Source organism: Carya illinoinensis, chromosome 5 (assembly GCF_018687715.1).
Source record: "Carya illinoinensis cultivar Pawnee chromosome 5, C.illinoinensisPawnee_v1, whole genome shotgun sequence".
NCBI classification, from domain to species: domain Eukaryota; kingdom Viridiplantae; phylum Streptophyta; class Magnoliopsida; order Fagales; family Juglandaceae; genus Carya; species Carya illinoinensis.
In genome coordinates, this window is record NC_056756.1 from 44,229,660 (window position 1) to 44,243,755 (window position 14,096).

The following is a 14,096-nucleotide window of genomic DNA, read 5'->3' on the forward strand; positions in this document are numbered from 1 at the left end:
ACAATATATTCGGTAAGTTATGTAGTTTCAATATCAGTTATTATAGATTGAACTTTATCCTTATCAATGCCCTGTTTATTTATTTTTTTATTTTTTCAGCAAGGTATTCAAATGAATTCAAGCGACACCAAATAATCACATATATAATGAGGCTTTGATGATGAATGTGTCATTCATAATGGTTTCGTAATGCTTTTTTTTAGTAAAATGGTTGACCCGATTAGCGAAAGGTGACTGTTTTGCATTTTCAGGCTCTTGACTGTTTTTTTGTGCATATCTATTGTGCATTCAAAAATTGGAGTGGCCGAAGTTAATGACTGTTTCAGAATCTAACTATTTTTGAATTCATGGACTGTTTTCTATGCATTCAGGTTGTGCATTGTTGTTGGTTAATATTTAACCTTGATTTTTTCAATTCTATGTGAGAAATTGGACATGGCTTTTGAGAAGTAAGTACAAGATTCTTATCAACTGTTTTTATATAATATTTTGTGGTTAACTTGTTATTTGTTTTACAAGTCCACAGATATTAGTAATTGGAATTTATGTGCTCCTTTGCGGGTAGCTCTACCGTGTTCTTAGTGGACTGGAGAAAGCCATTCTTCTTGTGGCTAGAGTGTGAAATCTACAATCTTTAAATAGTAGATGACTGGAAAGATTGGAACAAAAGGATTAGGCAGCAGGATTAAAGTTGGATCCTGCTGCCCAATTAGATATTAGGCATAGGAGTTCAACAGGATTAAAGTTGGCAATGATGAGCAATGATAAGACTTGTTCATAATTAGAATCTTGTAGCCTTGTGCATAATTAGAATCTTGTTTATCAAGAAATGGGACTACTTGTATCCTACTAAGTGGGAAGTTTATGTACCAAGTGGATGAAATTATACAAATTTTATTTGTTCATTAATGAAATTCCAGAAAAGTTTATTTTAGGTTTCTCCATCAGTGATATTTTCAAGTGGCTTGCGTGTGATTTATGATTTTTTTTTTTTTTTATAAATTTCTGGTCCCAATTGTTGGGTAACGAATGGTAACAGGATTATGATTTGCTTCAACTGTAATGATGAGAAAACCACCCGCCATTTAATATATCAAAGTTTTTATTATTTGTAATTCAGGATTTTATAACCGCCTGCCATTTAAAATAGACTTGTGAAAATAGTTGCAAAAATAGTTGTGAGCATTGAAGCCGAGCACCTCTTTACATGCTTTTGTCAAAATTAGCCCCTTTGGAGCACACGCGAAATCTTGCTTGTAGAAACCCTTTCCCAGAAGGGCTGGAGTTACAAGGGTTAGCGTGATCTTAACAGAGGCCATCCTTAACCGTTCAGGCATTTTCAATCACATGCATACTACCAGCAAAACTCTCTTTATCAACATAAATAGTCGATAGCTCTAATCCCAAACTACTCCATCACTTCACCAAGTAGATCATATCCTTTCCCGTTCAAGAGATTTCAACTCTCACTTCAACGTTTACCTATAAAAAAAAAAAACAAGAGATAATCAATACATTATATTTTTACAGCTCAAAATCAATCATAAGCACACCAAAAATAAAAACTACTTCTCTTCAAAATGCAATAAGAATGCAGAAATGTTTCGACAAATAATTGCAAAGCTTGAGCCATTTTCATGCCCCTAACACAAGTGATTATGTATAAATTATTGCATCTATCTGGTTTTTTTAAAATCATTTTAGTCTTTAGATTATCCTGTAATGTTAGAATATTCTAGATAGAGATGTTTTGTAATTTCAAGATATTCAATGATATAAATGTGCATATATTACAATTAACTCTTCCGATCTACCACCACATTCTTAAATACCCCACTGGACTTTAGACTGCTGCCGAACTGAAGTTTTAATTTAAACTTCTCTGTCTAAACCGACAATTAAGTCGGAACCACATAGGAAAACTCACATGATTTCATCCCTAGTGCACCTTACACTCCACCACAACACAGAGAAAGCAAAAACCAAAATCATATCCCTGAAGTTACATTTATATTCCAACTCAACTAAAACATAAAAGCTTTCAGATGCAGATAAAGCTAGTTACAAGGTTCGGTCATTCTAAACAACATCAGCAGGTAAAGCTAAAAAATGCTTGCCAAAATAAAATAGTTAACCCATGTTGAAAACAGAGTAGTGAAAGATGAAGCTCAGATGCTTGTAAGAATGCATAAGAGAAAGAGTGTATTCCGAATGAAATGTTTCTTATTTTCCATACTTCCTCAATACAATAGTGCTCATATTTATAGCAGAAATCATTTACAAGAGAATAATTCTAGAGGGTTCTTCTATTATTCCGTAAGAGGTGCAGAGGTGGTTATGGCATTTTGTTAAGAGCAACCAGCAGAGGAGGCATTCTGTTGAGGGCATGCAGTAGACGTGGCCCGTGAGGTGTGTTCCTCTACAGCATGTGTACATGCTCTAATAACCCATAACTCATAAGAACTGTAACTCGTAACCTTCCGTGCGATTAATTTACAAGAGAGATGCGTGACGACACAGCTAGCTGGCGCAATGAAATAAAAGTCGCAGGGGATGATTTGTCATTCTTCTATTGGACTACTCCTTTTCTCTTTTCTTATTGGCTACATGTCGTGTTCGCTCGTGGGCCTCATCCCCCGGTGGCTTTTTTCTCTTTTTTAATATTATTGTATTTTTATTTTTTTGAAGTGTGTTCACTTTTATTTAGATTTATGTTAGTTATCTTAACTAGTTATCATTGGAACACAAATTCACCTCAATTTATTTTAAATTAATTATTAATAAAATTTAATATTTTTTTAACTTCACATGAAAATGTTTAATTCATCTCAACTTGCATAATAAATTTAAATACAAATCTAAATCTATTTATATTCAAAGATATGTTAATGGAACTCACAAAATATTACTATTCATACGTTAACTCAAATAATTTGAAATCATCTCAATATCTAAATACAATCTTAACCTATCTACATACGTGTATATATGTATATGTTATATATATTACTATATTTTTAATATTATGTATACGTATCTATATTATTTATTAATAGAGTTATAATTGATTTATTTTAATCAGTTAATTATTGTATATAGAGTAATGTAAGATACAATTTTAGGATATGTAAATTTTTCGCAATCATTTAAAAAAAAGGTCTATTATTAAAAAATAAAATTTTTTCATGTGGGTTCTAAATTTGTCCAATTTTTTCAAAGAAAATAGGTAAGACTTGTAATGTACAGGGTAAGAAAATAGAGAAAAAAGATCTAGAATGGTAATGGCTGCTCTTTCGTTGAAAGAAATGAAACTAAACCCACCGCTTCACTTAAGGTTGTGTTTGGTTTTTGAATCGAACTCAATTCACCTCAACTTATTTCAAACTAATCATTTATAGATTGACTACTTTTTTAACTATTCAAAAATAAGTTAAACTTATCTCAACCTATTTAATACATTTCAACTTAAAAAATTAAACTCATATCAACTTAAAAAAATTAAATCTATCTTAATAGAACTCACAAAATATTAATATTTACAACTTAACTTACCTTAACATTCAAATATAGCTGCAATTGCCGCTACTAATTTTTTTTTCTTATAAAGCTAGTATTAAAACCATGTTGGGCTTTGGCTTAGGTCCTGGTATTACATATATAGATTAAAACTAGAAGATATACTTGACTATTCAAACTTCTATATTTGATATATATATTATATATAGTTTCTTAAGCTAATTTTGGTCGTTGTGGCCAAGGTGGCCCACTTAGAGGAGTTAACAATATAATATGAAGAAACAAATTTTCGAATCGGAGAATTTCGCCCTAAAAGGCAATTTTGTTGTAGTGGCTCTGGCCAAACAGTCTATGGGGTGAGTAATACATCTCTCACAATAAGGCTTATGCTTCTTCAAGGCAAAAAGTTATCCTTGGGTGATTTCCTTTCCAGAATGGCATGTGCCAATCTGTCTATTAGGCAATCCATTTCTGATTGCATTTTTTATGTATAAATGGCCAAGGAGACACTTCTCCATTTACGAGACTGTTGAAGAATTTCTACAAAATCAAAATAACCTCATGTCAACTTTTTCTTGAAATTAAGAAGATGACCAAAGGATTTAGAAAAAAATTGGGTGAAGGAGGATATATATGGCATAGTATCAATTAAAAGAACACTTTGAAGTAGACATCTTGTGACAGTAAGGATGTTAGTCCAGTTCAAAGCAAATGGATAAATTTTTTATCAATGAAGTAACGACTATTGGTAGGATTCATCACATGAACAAAGTGCAACTCATCGGCTTTTGTATTCATTGTTCAGAGCGTACCCTTATATATGTTCATGCCCAAGGGATCATCTCGATCTTAACAAACACATTTTTTCATCAAAGGCAAATATCCTTAACTATGAAAAAATATATGATATTGCTATAGGACTAGCTCACGGGATTGTGTATTTACATTGAGAATGTGACATGTAAATTTTACATTTTGATATTAAAATTTGGCCCCCAAGATTTTGAATTTTGGCTTGGCAAAATTATACCCGTGGAAGATAGTATTGTTCATTTGACTCGTGCAAGAGGAACCTTTGGATACACAGCTCCAGAAATGCTTTACAAAAAGAAAAATTATATTCATAAGTCTCATACACCACACACTACTATTTTTATTATTTTTTTAATTTTTTTTCTCTTACTAAATGTGTAGTATATAGATGATTAGTAGAATAATTCAATTATTTTAAGAAGAATAAAACTAAATAAAATTTAAAAAAAAAATAAAAAAATAAAAAAATAAAAAATTATGTTATATGTGATGTAAGGAGTTATGAATAGCAATGCTCTTACAAAAATATTAGAGGCATTTCATATAAAGCTAACGTCTATAGTTTTAGAGCGCTGGGCCGCTGGCTGCTTGACTGGCTGCGTGATGGGTCGTTCTTAGGGTTTTGCCTCACTGTCTGCATGAATCATTTAGAATCGTCACCGATCAAGGGTTTTTTTTTAAGTATTTAAATATTTTTTAAAAATTAAAAAAAGTCACAAATTCATTTAAAATATTTTCTTAATCATTAAACAAAAAAATAAATAAATAAATAAAATGCAATTCGGTATAAATTTTCGGTAAAAACTTTACATAGGAATAGTATTTTCCATCATTTATATTGGGTTCCAGGCCCTGGTCTGCCAACTTGCATTCCAACCTGTTTGGAATTTTCGAAATTTTCAGAATTGCCAGATGAAAATAATGATTTTTTCTTTTTTTGTTGGCAAGTAAATGACAAAATTGGATTAACCTAAAAAAAGCTTTTTCAAGTACAAGACTTGTGATCATACTGTTGAAACTTGTTTTATAATTGATGTTTTAAATTGGCTTTCTTAAAAAACTTGTTAAAAATATTTTGTTTTTAAAAACATGTTTGGCAACACATTTTTACCTCCCGGTCACTAGATTTGATATACAAAAATTTTATATACAATCATTTTTATTTATTTTTTATATACTCTACTAATATGATTGATTGAATTATTTTTTTAATATAAAATAATTAATTATATTAATAAAATATAAAAAAATTCAAAAAAAAATAACTATATACAGTAGAATTCTTCCATATGTAGAGACTTATTTAAGAAGATCAAGGTTAAAGGAAATCCATATAAATTTCTGTCACCTCTCACTCACTTCTCAATATCAATGTCGGCTAAAAGTAGTGGTCCCTCAAATGAAGTTCTCGTCACTTTAGACTTAACGGCCGCTCTCTTGATTTTCTGTTCACTTTTGTTTCACTATCAGTATTAACTATTGACCAATCATTTAATTCCTAGTTAATTATTTTCAGTTTCAAGTGTCAACTCGTTAGAGCTTAGAAACTTGAGTATAGGCAAACAAAATACACACGGCGGCCAGAATTAATTCTAGTTAAAAGATGATTTTTAATTAATTTATTAAATATAAAGAAATAATATTTGTAGTTTTAAGATTTATAGACTCCGTACACTCTCACATAATCGTATAAGAAAATTATTTTTTTATTAATAAACCTTATTTTATTTATATTTTAAAACTATATAGAGCATTATTTATATTATTAATGTAGAATCTTATGGCATTAGTAGTACAAAAAGTATTAATATCTTTGAACTTTTTTATGAATGTTTTAATTCAACTTTGAGCTATAGATAAATAGATTTATACATAATAAGCTTGAAATTATATATAGAAAGCAACTCATGATCCTTTAATTAACAAAATCGATCCATCCACTTTGAGGAGAAGAGTACAGAAGATTTTGGTTCATTGAGAACGTACATGAGGAACATAAGAATCGAAGAAGGGAATATATGCAGATTTGCGTGATTCCAAAAGATCGAGATTTTGTAAGCATAATTTTTACTAGCTTTAATCATGGAATTCATATCCTTTGGGGCTTACTTTTCATTAGATATGGTTCAATTAATATTGTGGAGGAAGTATATTCATTCATCAGCTAAATTAAGCGTCCTAACGCATTCTTCTAGCCCTACAAAATAAGTTTATAGCATTATTATATATTCTTTCATAAAGTTCACTAACCTTTGTTTCTCTGTTTGTCTTAGAAAGGCAAAAAGAGACACCGGAAGTGGAAAATAAAGAATCACCCACCACTATGAGGTATACATGTGTTCATTCTATTTTTTTTTTTTTAATAATGCTACATATATGTAGTGAGTAAGCGTTGTATAGTCGCTTTAAAAAAGAATGAGGTCTATTATTAAAAAATTAATTTCTTTTCATGCGGGTCTGGTATTTATTCATTTTTTTCAAAGTGATTGTACGACGTTTGCACACTCACGATTGCAACTATAATTTCTTCAAACAATAACATACAAAGAAAAATATAATAAAATTTAAAATGAAAAATGGTGGCTGAATGGCCCCAATCTAAGTTTTGAAGTCCCTAAAACAAAATAAAGAATTAGAAACTTGCTAGAAATAAGTAACATATTTAGCACCAAAGGGGATAGTAGGAGAGAAATAAGTGAAACAACTAGTCATGGTGAGAACAGAGGCAAAAACAATGGCGAGGTTTTGGATGTTAAGATAGTTTCATCTTATCTTATCTCATCTCATCACATGTCAACATCTAAACACCACTCAAACATACACTTTTCAAATTTAAATTTTTAACTTTTTTTTATATAATCATTACCTAATCATTACAAAATTTTCAAATTCCGAAACAAAATATAAAAAATAATTCAACTTTTTCAAATTTTAAAATAAAAATTATATTAAAAAATTATATTTTAACTTTATAATATTTTTATTCAATTTTTTCTCTTTTATTTCTCAAAACTTTATAAAATATCTATTGACAGCTATCTTACCATCCATGCACAAAATCACGTCTAGCACGATTTTTGTAATTAGCTTAATTTTAGGACTTCATTTCAATTAGTCCACTTTCCTTTTCTGTATAATTTCATTACATAAGCACATTGTACAACTATTTATATGTAAAGCTTAATATGAAATGAATCAATTCAGATCAATATTTCTCCTTCTTCCTTCCTTCTTAACATGGTATCAGCCTAAAGAAATGATCCAGTCTTTTTTTTTTGTCATGGCCGAGACCCACACCCCACCCATTCCCTCCTCTTATCTTCTTCATCCCTCTGATTCTCCTAGCTTAATTCTAGTCAATAACCTTCTCACAGGAGACAACTACCCCAAATGGCAAAAGGCTATGACCCGAGCCCTCAATGCCAAGAATAAACTTGGCTTTATCGATGGCACTCTCATCCCTCCTGAACCCACCAAACCCGAATATACTAAGTGGAACCAAACCAAGGATATGGTCCTTACCTGGATCCTCAACTCCATCAGCCCTTCCCTTGCCAATTCCCTTGAATATCATACCGATCCCCGTGCTGTTTGGCTTGACCTTTCTTCTCGTTTTTGCCATGGCAACAATGCCCGTATATACCACCTCAAACGAGCTCTCTCCTCCCTGCACCAATCCACCAACTATGTTCATGATTATTTCAACCAAATAAAACAGCTATGGGATGAACTTAGTCACCTACAAACTACCACTGACCTCAAAGAAATGTAACGACAGGCTGATGATGAACAAGTTTTCCAATTTCTTTTTGGACTCAACGACTCCTTTGCTCATCTTCGCACCCAAATTCTGGCCATGGACCCGCTTCCCTCTCTCGGCAAAGTCTTTTCCATTCTGTTTCAAGAAGAGCAACACCGGCTCCTCCACCTTCAACCCACTTCTTCCGAAACCATGGCAATGTCTATCCGCACCTCAGCCCGCCCAAGACCTCCTCTGAAATGCACTGCATGCGGCAAAGATGGCCACACCCGTGACCGTTGCTGGACCATCATCGGATACCCTCCAGGCTGAGAGCCTCGCACCACCAAACCGAAATCATCCATCCTTGGCCCACCTCCATCCACTGCAAATACCGTTGGCCTCTCCTCTTCCTCCACTGCAAATCTGGTTTCCCTTCCTTCGGAGCTCTATCAGAAGCTGCTCAACCTCCTAGCACCGTCGGCCACACCGATCGACCTATCCCCTGCTTCCTTTGTTGGTAATCTCTTCTCCCCCTCTGATTTCAGCTTCAATCGGCACCTCCATTGGGTGGTAGACAACGGTGCAAGCCACCACATCTGCCACCAACGTGAAGCCCTTTCCGATTTCCAGCCTCTTGCTATTGCCCATCACATTCGACTCCCAAACGGCCAAGATATTCCAGCCGAAGGGCTGGGTTCTTGCCGACTCTCCCCTTCCCTCATATTACAAAATGTTTTTTATGTTCCCCTTTTCTCCTTCAATTTACTTTCGGTTTTCCAAATTGCCTTCATAATTCTTGCCTTGTAACTTTTTCCTCTAATTCTTGTTTATTTCAGGACTCTCTATCGATGAAGCTGATTGGAACGAGTGATTTATGCAATGGGCTCTATGTGTATCGACCCACCTCTCCCGTCATTTTTGCTGCTCCGTCTCCTGCAAATAAGACCTTATGGCATCAACGTCTAGGTCATCCCTCTAGTTTTACTATTCCCAATATTTTTAATTCTCCTTGTACTCTTTCTGAATGTGATGTTTGTGCTCGTTCTAAACACACAAGATTATCTTTTTCTAATTATGCAAATAAAAATGATTCTCGTTTTAATTGCATTTTTTGTGATATTTGGGGTGGTTATCACACAGCCTCATTATGTGGCGCTCATTATTTTCTCACCATTGTTGACGATTTTTCTCGCACCACATGGATTTATCTTATGCGTTTTAAATCTGAGGCATACACTCATTTAACGCATTTTTTTCCCTTGTCCAAAACCAGTTTAACACTACTGTCAAAATTATTAGAACTGATAATGGACAAGAATTTATTTCTCATCAATTTCAAACCTACCTACACACACATGGCATCATTCATGAACGTACTTATGTCGAAACTCCCCAACAAAATGGTGTTGCGGAGTGTAAACACCGACACCTTCTTAATGTTGCTCGTAGTTTTCGTTTTCAAGCACACTTACATCTCTCTTATTGGGGTGATTGTGTCCTCACCGCAGCCTACCTCATCAATCGCACCCCTAGCCGTATTCTCAACAATAAATCCCCTTTTGAAATTCTATTCAATAAAATTCCCGACTATAATCATCTTCGTGTTTTCGGTTGTCTTTGTTATGCACACACCCTTCGCACTCACCGCGACAAATTTTCTCCTCGTGCCATTAAATGTGTCTTCCTTAGCTATCCGAGCATGCATAAAGCCTACTAACTATATAATCTCCAAACTCAGACCATCTTCTATTCCCGAGATGTCACCTTTCACGAACACATATTTCCTTTCCAAGACCTTCCTGACCTTCCATCTCTTCCCGCTCCTATCATTCCTCTTCCCATCCCTGACTCTATCCTGACTCTTGATCCTCCGGCCTCTTCTGACTCTCCTGTCCCTCCTGATTCTCCGATTCCTGTGTCCTTACCTAGCCCCTCTCCCCCGGTTCCTTGCCCTCGCCGAACTATTACTCGACCTTCCTATTTTCACGACTAAATTTGTCCCACCTTACACACGGAGCCCACCGCATCTACGCCTGCTTCACCGGCTGTCTTTGTTATGCACACACCCTTCGCACTCACCGCGACAAATTTTCTCCTCGTGCCATTAAATGTGTCTTCCTTAGCTATCCGAGCATGCATAAAGCCTACTAACTATATAATCTCCAAACTCAGACCATCTTCTATTCCCGAGATGTCACCTTTCACGAACACATATTTCCTTTCCAAGACCTTCCTGACCTTCCATCTCTTCCCGCTCCTATCATTCCTCTTCCCATCCCTGACTCTATCCTGACTCTTGATCCTCCGGCCTCTTCTGACTCTCCTGTCCCTCCTGATTCTCCGATTCCTGTGTCCTTACCTAGCCCCTCTCCCCCGGTTCCTTGCCCTCGCCGAACTATTACTCGACCTTCCTATCTTCACGACTAAATTTGTCCCACCTTACACACGGAGCCCACCGCATCTACGCCTGCTTCACCGGCTGTCTTTGTTATGCACACACCCTTCGCACTCACCGCGACAAATTTTCTCCTCGTGCCATTAAATGTGTCTTCCTTAGCTATCCGAGCATGCATAAAGCCTACTAACTATATAATCTCCAAACTCAGACCATCTTCTATTCCCGAGATGTCACCTTTCACGAACACATATTTCCTTTCCAAGACCTTCCTGACCTTCCATCTCTTCCCGCTCCTATCATTCCTCTTCCCATCCCTGACTCTATCCTGACTCTTGATCCTCCGGCCTCTTCTGACTCTCCTGTCCCTCCTGATTCTCCGATTCCTGTGTCCTTACCTAGCCCCTCTCCCCCGGTTCCTTGCCCTCGCCGAACTATTACTCGACCTTCCTATCTTCACGACTAAATTTGTCCCACCTTACACACGGAGCCCACCGCATCTACGCCTGCTTCACCGGCTGTCTTTGTTATGCACACACCCTTCGCACTCACCGCGACAAATTTTCTCCTCGTGCCATTAAATGTGTCTTCCTTAGCTATCCGAGCATGCATAAAGCCTACTAACTATATAATCTCCAAACTCAGACCATCTTCTATTCCCGAGATGTCACCTTTCACGAACACATATTTCCTTTCCAAGACCTTCCTGACCTTCCATCTCTTCCCGCTCCTATCATTCCTCTTCCCATCCCTGACTCTATCCTGACTCTTGATCCTCCGGCCTCTTCTGACTCTCCTGTCCCTCCTGATTCTCCGATTCCTGTGTCCTTACCTAGCCCCTCTCCCCCGGTTCCTTGCCCTCGCCGAACTATTACTCGACCTTCCTATCTTCACGACTAAATTTGTCCCACCTTACACACGGAGCCCACCGCATCTACGCCTGCTTCACCGGCTGTCTTTGTTATGCACACACCCTTCGCACTCACCGCGACAAATTTTCTCCTCGTGCCATTAAATGTGTCTTCCTTAGCTATCCGAGCATGCATAAAGCCTACTAACTATATAATCTCCAAACTCAGACCATCTTCTATTCCCGAGATGTCACCTTTCACGAACACATATTTCCTTTCCAAGACCTTCCTGACCTTCCATCTCTTCCCGCTCCTATCATTCCTCTTCCCATCCCTGACTCTATCCTGACTCTTGATCCTCCGGCCTCTTCTGACTCTCCTGTCCCTCCTGATTCTCCGATTCCTGTGTCCTTACCTAGCCCCTCTCCCCCGGCTCCTTGCCCTCGCCGAACTATTACTCGACCTTCCTATCTTCACGACTAAATTTGTCCCACCTTACACACGGAGCCCACCGCATCTACGCCTGCTTCACCGGCTTCAGATACTGCTCATCCTTTGTCTGCTTTTCTTTCATATTCCCGTTTTTCTCCCTCACATATTACTTATTTGACTGCTCTTACCTCATGTATTGAACCTTCTTGCTATACCACTGCCATCCGCCATCCTCACTGGCGTGAGGCCATGACAGCTGAGCTTCGTGCTCTAGAGGCCAATTCCACCTGGACTCTTGAGCCTCTCCCCCTGGTAAGAAACCCATTGGGTGCAAATGAGTTTTCAAAACTAAACTCAAAGCTGACGGATCTATCGAGAGATACAAAGCTCGGCTCGTTGCCAAAGGATACAATCAGATTGAAGGCCTGGACTACCATGAGACCTTTGCCCCGATCGCCAAAATGACCACGATCCACTGCTTATTGGCCGTCGCAGCCACAAAAAATTGGATTATTCATCAGCTCGACGTCAATAATGCCTTCTTGCATGTTAACCTTGACGAAGAAGTCTACATGACCCCACCACTCGGATATTGTCCTAAGGGGGAGACTTGTGTTTGTCGCCTCCGCAAATCCCTCTATGGCCTCAAACAAGCTTCCCGAAACTGATTTTTTAAACTAACCTCTGTGCTTCTTGATGCAGGTTTCCATTCATCTCAAGCAGATCATTCTTTGTTCACTCTCACCACTTCTACTAGCATTGTTCTTGTTCTTGTTTTCGTCGATGACATACTGGTTGCTAGTAACGATCTCTCACAGATTGAGCTTTTCAAGAAAATTCTCTCCACACATTTCAAGACCAAAGACCTCGGTTCCCTGAAATACTTTCTTGGTCTTGAAGTTGCTCGCTCTCCCACTGGCATTTTTCTTAATCAACGCAAATATGCCCTCGACATTCTCTCTGACAGTGGGCAATTTGGTGCACGGACCGCTCATTTTCCTATGGAACAACACTTGAAGCTTACTGCTGATGATGGCGACCTCCTCTCTGATCCGGCCTTTATCGTCGCTTCGTTGGTCGTCTCATCTATCTGATCATTACTCGACCCGACATTGTTTATGCCGTCAACACACTCAGCCAATTCATGCATGCTCCTCGCGTTCCCCACATGAACGCCGCCTCCAGAGTTCTTCGCTACACTACAGGAAATTTGCCTTTTCGCGGGGAGCAAATTCACCGCAATTCTCCTGTTTTCCCGCAACAAATTTTTAGAAACTGCGATTTGAGTCCATCGCTAATTGGTCGAAAGTAAAACGTCTGCTGAGAGGGGTTTCGGTGAGAAACCATTGGTGGCCGCAACTGCTGCAGCTAACTCGGCCGACAAATCTCGCAGCAAAATTGGTTGAGCAAATTGGTCTGAAGGGCAATTACGGTGAGGAGACGTCGCAAATTTGGGTCATTGACGGCGATTTTGCAACCCCGTAAAATCTAGATATTCGGCGATTTTAGAGCTGGCAGCAAGAAACTTTGTTTCCATTTGCAGTGAATTCATAGACACCGCAATTTCAAACTCTTCCTACGACGATTTTGGGGCTGGCGGTAAGAAAGAGAGTTCTCATTTGCGGTGTCTTCGTATACGCCGTAAGTTCAGACTCTTCATACGGTGAATTGCTAGACGCCGTAATTTTAGAGATTCTACATGCGGTGAGGTTTACGGCGCAGGAAATGCTAAAACCACTTCTTTCTAAAATTTACAATTGCTGGGTTGGATATGCGGTGAATAAATGAAGAAACCCAGTCGCAGAATTAGATCTATGGGTTTTCCAAACGCTGGATAGTACCAATAGTTTAGCAAATTTATGGGTTTTTGGAATGCTGTGCATGCACAATATTTCCCCTGTTTTTGCTGCCACTACAAGATCTATAGTTGAGCAAATTATTATTTTTGGAATGCTTTGCAGCAATGTTAACGTTATTTGACAGCTCACGTTTTGAACCCAGGTATGTTTGCAAATCAATTTATTATATATGCAATTAATTGAAATCACCTCTATCGCAATTCCCCTGTATATCATCTTGTCCATTTTGGTTCTCCACCAATCATAACTTAAATGTTTAAAATATTGATTCTTTGCCAATCTAGCTACCCAGTATATGTTTCATGAATGAATGACCAATCATCAAAAATTGCTGATCGAGACACAACATGATCATTTCAATAACATTAATATGCTGATCAGAAAATTAGACATGAAAAGATGCACCTAATTTAATTGAACCCAATAGCTGTACGCACTCAATGTTGATCAACGCCTTATAGCTACCTAGCTGGGTCGATGATGATCAG

General features: G+C 37.3%; 1 long non-coding RNA gene across 1 annotated transcript; it reads right to left on the minus strand.

Annotated features, from left to right (window-relative positions):
* Window positions 1-1,084: 1,084 nt before the first annotated feature.
* Window positions 1,085-2,470, minus strand: LOC122308849. The gene is made up of 2 exons (XR_006242259.1): window positions 2,136-2,470; window positions 1,085-1,482 (listed from the first exon to the last, which is right to left on the minus strand). It is a non-coding gene; the product is annotated as an uncharacterized LOC122308849 (long non-coding RNA).
* Window positions 2,471-14,096: the final 11,626 nt, after the last annotated feature.